Source organism: Mesitornis unicolor, unplaced genomic scaffold (genome assembly GCF_000695765.1).
Source record: "Mesitornis unicolor isolate BGI_N332 unplaced genomic scaffold, ASM69576v1 scaffold8529, whole genome shotgun sequence".
Taxonomy (NCBI): domain Eukaryota; kingdom Metazoa; phylum Chordata; class Aves; order Mesitornithiformes; family Mesitornithidae; genus Mesitornis; species Mesitornis unicolor.
The window spans coordinates 72,259-77,610 of NW_010207927.1; the positions used below are offsets into that span (position 1 = coordinate 72,259).

The window sequence follows — 5,352 nt, forward strand, 5'->3', positions numbered from 1 at the left end:
TCCCAGGAGAACCAGAGACCCAGGGGCAATCAGGGGATTCAGCGGTGGGGGCCAGGTGTCCCCCCTGACTGCCTGCAGTTGGGGCTGTGATGGCCGAGGGGTGAAGGCGTTGGACTCGAAATCCAATAGGGTTTCCCTGCGCAGGTTCGAATCCTGCTCACAGCGAGAGCTTTTGTCGGCCACCTACATCGGAGGTCCTGGGGTGGAGTGGGAGATTACCAGAAAAAGTTAGAGCAGCTCCATGCTTGTGAACCTGCTCCCTGGCTGCATCCCCACCAACGCCTCAGGAAGGGGCTGCAATAGCCCCAGAGCAGGAGAGGCACAAGGCTCCTCTTCCTCTGTGGTTTTCCAGGTTTTAGCAGACCCAGGACAGGTGTAGAAACAGCCATTGAGGGGAGCAGGGTGGGGAGCTGTGGCCATTTTGCTGAAATGCCAAGCAGCTCCCCATCATCGCCCAGTGCCTCATCCCCAGGAGAGCTGGGAGACGCAATGGCTGGAGAGCAGAGGAGAGGGAGAGGACAGCACCCCAGGACAGACTCAACCTCTACTGGGCACTGGTTGGCCTCTGCAGTACCCTGGGCCATGGGGTCATGAGGGACAGGATCTGGGCTGGATGCTGGTTGCACACCCTGGCTCGTTGGTCTAGGGGTATGATTCTCGCTTAGGGTGCAAGAGGTCCCGGTTCAACTCCCGGACGAGCCCTGCTTTTAAACATCCACTGCCCTGCTCTGTGTTTTGGGGCAGGCAAAAGGAGATGGAGATGCTGGGGGTTGAACCCAGTGCCTCTTACATGCAAAGCAAGCGCTCTACCGCTGAGCTACATCCCCTCTATGTGGGTAGAGTTGGGGCCTGAGAAATTCCCCTCACCTCCCACTGCTGCTCTACTGCTCACCACTCACCCTGTTCTGCCCCCAGGGCCCTAAAACCCGATCCACAGAGGCTCCACTCCACCATCCCCACTCTTGCTCCTAAGGGGCTCCATCCCAAACCGACTGCCAATCCCCACTGCATCGGGCACTGGTGCCCGCCCACCCCCCTGGTCCCACCATGGGCTGGGGGTACTTACAGGGGGAGAGTGAGTGCCCAAAAAGCAGGGCTCGTCCGGGAGTTGAACCCGGGACCTCTCGCACCCGAAGCGAGAATCATACCCCTAGACCAACGAGCCAGGGTGTTTTGGGAGGGTGAGAACACACCACCCTCCTTGGGCTCCACTACTCAGGGAACTGGTTGGGGTGGCATTGGACCTGGGGAAGATTTTGGGGCTTTGGTGGATGTTCACAGCTGGGAGGCCCCCCTTGTTCTATCCTGGCTGCGGAGCTGTCACCTGGACAGGCCACAGGCTGTAAACTGTCCTGGCTCCAAAAACTATGGGGCCAGGATCAGAGTGGGCACCAGGACCCCCAGGTGCAGGCAGCCCTCAAGTAGGGGGATGTAGCTCAGTAGGAGAGTGCTTGCTTTGCATGTAAGAGGTCCTGGGTTCAATCTCCAGCATCACCAGCTTTTACCTCCCCAGAACCCACCTCCTCCACAGGGCAGTGGTGATAAACCCCACTTTGACTTCTGCAAAGCATCACCAAAGGAGATTCTCTGTGCCTGCACCATGGCCCTGGGGCAGAGCTGCTGACTGGGGACATGATGGCAGCAGGGCCCTGCTCTACTGACCCCATTGCCCAGCAGCCCCTTCCCCACCCAGGAGGAGACAAGCCCTGGCCATGGCTGAGCCATGGGACAGCAGGCACCCCCCGTCCTAGCAGAAGGGACATGGCCAAGCTTTTGAGTCTCCTTGTACCCCCTATGCCAGGCAGCATCACCTCATCTGTGCCCAGCAGTGGATGCCCAAAAGGGGGGCTTGTTTGAGAGCTGAACCCAGGGTCCCACAAGCCTACCAGTACCCAGTGCAGCAGAAGGGTAACCCTCTGCCCCATCCCCACTGCTCTCCAGCATCTCCTGTGGAATGGGGTTGCCCTGGCCCCCAACCCCATCCAGCCATGGGTAAAAGCTCTCTCGCTGTGAGCAGGATTCGAACCTGCGCAGGGAAACCCTATTGGATTTCAAGTCCAACGCCTTCACCCCTCGGCCATCACAGCCCCTGGTACTGTCCCATGGAGCAGAGATACCCCGGTTTTGTACTGGGGGGTCTGCCTCTGGGGAGAAAATAAACCCCAGCCTGGTGCAGGGCCATCTGCACAGTCCCAGCATCCCTTGGCATCCCCAGTGCCTGCACCCACCTTCCTCCTGGCTGGTACATGCTGGGGATTGGGAAAAGGAAACTACTTAGTCTATTTATTAATGGCTAGTAAAAATTCCAGGTGCAGCAGAGAGCCTCATCACAGGGCACCGAAGGGAAGCATCCTGTGGTGATGCCCAGGAAGACAAGAAGTTTGGAAAGGTGAAAAAGGAGCTGGAGATGCTGTGGATTGAACGCAGGGCCTCCTACATGCAAAGCAAGGACTCTCCTGCTGAGCTACATCCCCTCTGCATGGGCCAGGCCCGGAGCCTGGGCAACTCCCCTCACCCCCCACCACTGCCCCACTGCCCACCACTCACCCTGCTCTGCCCCCAGAACCCTGACCCCACAGACAGAACCTCAAGGCTCACACTGCAAGCTTTTGGGGATCCGTCCTGCCTATGGGGATGCACTCAGACAGGACATGACATCAACCCCTCTGTGTCAGGGACTGCTGCCTTTCTGTGCCCCAGGGATGTTGTGATCCCACATGGTGCTGGGGTGGCCAAAAGCAGGGCTCGTCCGGGAGTTGAACCCGGGACCTCTCGCACCCTAAGCGAGAATCATACCCCTAGACCAACGAGCCAGGGTGCCCCATCCTGTTGCACTCCCAGCTTCTGTGCCCCACAATTTTGGGGTTTGGGGAGGGTGGCTGATGCTGCCTTTTGCCTCTGATGCAAGAATTTCACTCTTACTGTTTCCAGGATGTGGGGCCAGCTTTTGGAGGTCGCCACTGCACATAATTGCTCCAGCATCACTGGCTGTGGGGGCAGCCGGATCACAGGGGTCAGCTGGGACCCCCAGGCACAGCTCTACCCATACAGAGGGGATGTAGCTCAGGAGGAGAGTGCTTTCTTTGCATGTAAAAGGCTCTGGGTTCAATCCCCAGCATCTCCAGATTTTGCCCCTCTCCAGATTCCCTCCTCTGCCAGCACAGCCCCCAAGGCATCCACCTCACAACTGAAGGTGGAACCGTATCCCAGGCATGGGTTGGTCTCTCAAGCCCTCCTCTTGCCCCTGTGGTGCTGGGCTCAGCGAGAGTCCCAGCAGGCTCATGGCCCACTGCTAAAAGCATCCACAGTTCCTGGCCTCTCAAGGTGGTCTTTGTCCCTCATCAGAGAGGAGCTGGTTTCCAGAGAGGAGAATTTGCAGGGCTGCAGCTGCCATGGCCCCCCCAAAGCCCCCTCCCACCCGGGCGTAAAAGCTCTCTCGCTGTGAGCAGGATTCGAACCTGCGCAGGGAAACCCTATTGGATTTCGAGTCCAACGCCTTCACCCCTCGGCCATCACAGCCCCAGTCTTGGGCACCCTAGGGGAACACCTGCCCCCCCCCCAGAAAAAACCCCTTGGTCACTCCTGGGTGCCCATTTTACAAGGAAGCAGAGAAGTCTGTGGGGAGGCTGGTGCATCCCTGCACACTCCCTCACCCCCACTCTGCTCCCCAGGGGCTGGCAGCAGGGCCCATCCCCAGAAAAGCAGCACCTAGGCCACTGTGGTCCCTGGGCAGCAGTTTCCTTTCCCAGCACGCCAGTGCCTGGGCCAGTGTGGGGGTGCCCAGGCAGCTGCACACCCTGGCTCATTGGTCTAGGGGTACGATTCTCACTTAGGGTGTGAGACGTTCCGGGTTCAACTCCGGGATGAGCCCTCCTTTTGGGCAGCCACCTTCTGTCCCACTCCCACCTGCTGGGTGCAGAGCTCATGTCAGGCCTGGACATTGCTATTTTACCCCCCAGGGATGTCCTGCAGTTGCTGGGGCTTTGAGCTCAGTGTGATGTGCAGGACTGTCCCCTGACCCTGCGGTCCCAATGCCTAGACCCATCAGTCCTGCAGGGTGACTCTGGTGTCAGGGTGGCAGCAGGATGGGGACAGGGGCTGGGCCATGGCCATCACACACCCTGCAGCCATGAGGCACCAATCATCACAGGACAGGTGGGCACCATGGCTCAGCTGGTTAAAGCGCCTGTCTAGTAAACAGGAGATCCTGGGTTCAACTCCCAGTGGTGCCTGGGCCTGAGGGCTGTTTTTCCTCCCTGGAAGCTGGGAACACTGGTGGAGGTCTCTGACCTGAGCAGGGTTGGCCCCACTACCTTCTGCCCCATCAGGATTTTTCTGCTCATGCCCACAGCCTCTCATATTTTTGCCCTTTGAGGAGGGTCCAATTACAGCTTCTCAGTTTAGCCTTTCGGTGAGGGATGCATTTCCATGTCCCAGCAGAGCTGGCTGCAGCTGCCTGTTCCCTGGATTTGGGAGCATCTCTGGAAAGCAGGGTAGGTGCTGGGGGGCCAGCAGCAGCACTTGTGGACAATGGAGCCCATAGGGATGAGGGTGTCCTGGTTTTACTGGGATCAGGTCATAGAATTCCATTTTCTGTTCAGCAGAGCTGCATTTATGAGAGAACCGCAGTGGTTGATTTAGTAGACACAAGCTGGTGTTACAGCTTTAGTTGGGATAGAGTTATTTTCCTTATAGTAGTTGGTGAGACATTGTTTTGGATTTATGCTAAGAAAAATCCTGATAGCGCACCGATGTTTACACTGACTCAATGTCTGTTTTTCAAATTTTGCCTGTACTTATGCTCCTAGTTTCTTTTGGGTTTTTTGTTCCCTTCTCTCTGCACAAGAACATGGCGGGGGGAAAAGCCCAGGGCTTTCTGGGGTAGATGGCCCAGGACAGATGACCTGGTTGCCAACAGAATGTATCAGAATTCATTCCATACCCTAAATGTCACACTCACCACAAATTATGGAGTTTGCTTGGGACAGTCCCTCCTACCCAGGTCATGGTTGCCCTGCCTGCAGCCAGCCTGCCAGGCTCTTGTGTCTAGCAGGCCTGGCAGGAGGGACCCAGCAGCATCTCAGGTACCTCCCTAGGGTGCCCAGGCCTGTCAGACAGCTAAGATTAGGGACTGGAGAGGGCTAATCCCCCCTCCCAGGCAGGGTGCAGGGAGTTGATCCCCCAGCTTTTTGTTTGGGTTGCTCTCCGGGCAGATCTCCCAGAGCCACCAGCCATCCCGGTGCCAACCGGGGCTCAGAGCAGTGTGAGATGGGGGCACCTTCCTCTCCCCTCTGGGCTCCCACCTGCAAAATAAGATTTGCACTCTGTCTTTTGCTCTTTCTTCCTTTTTCG

General features: G+C 57.7%; 7 non-coding genes across 7 annotated transcripts; 2 read left to right on the forward strand and 5 right to left on the reverse strand.

Annotated features, from left to right (window-relative positions):
* The first annotated feature begins 83 nt into the window (after positions 1–83).
* On the forward strand, positions 84–165 carry TRNAS-CGA. Its single transcript has one exon. It is a non-coding gene; the product is annotated as a tRNA-Ser (tRNA).
* A 590-nt stretch (positions 166–755) lies between these two features.
* On the reverse strand, positions 756–827 carry TRNAA-UGC. The gene has a single exon. It is a non-coding gene; the product is annotated as a tRNA-Ala (tRNA).
* A 266-nt stretch (positions 828–1,093) lies between these two features.
* Positions 1,094–1,165, reverse strand: TRNAP-CGG. The gene has a single exon. It is a non-coding gene; the product is annotated as a tRNA-Pro (tRNA).
* Positions 1,166–2,005: 840 nt separating this feature from the next.
* Positions 2,006–2,087, reverse strand: TRNAS-UGA. Its single transcript has one exon. It is a non-coding gene; the product is annotated as a tRNA-Ser (tRNA).
* Positions 2,088–2,741: 654 nt separating this feature from the next.
* TRNAP-AGG lies at positions 2,742–2,813 on the reverse strand. Its single transcript has one exon. It is a non-coding gene; the product is annotated as a tRNA-Pro (tRNA).
* A 624-nt stretch (positions 2,814–3,437) lies between these two features.
* Positions 3,438–3,519, reverse strand: TRNAS-CGA. Its single transcript has one exon. It is a non-coding gene; the product is annotated as a tRNA-Ser (tRNA).
* A 639-nt stretch (positions 3,520–4,158) lies between these two features.
* On the forward strand, positions 4,159–4,232 carry TRNAT-AGU. The gene has a single exon. It is a non-coding gene; the product is annotated as a tRNA-Thr (tRNA).
* Positions 4,233–5,352: the final 1,120 nt, after the last annotated feature.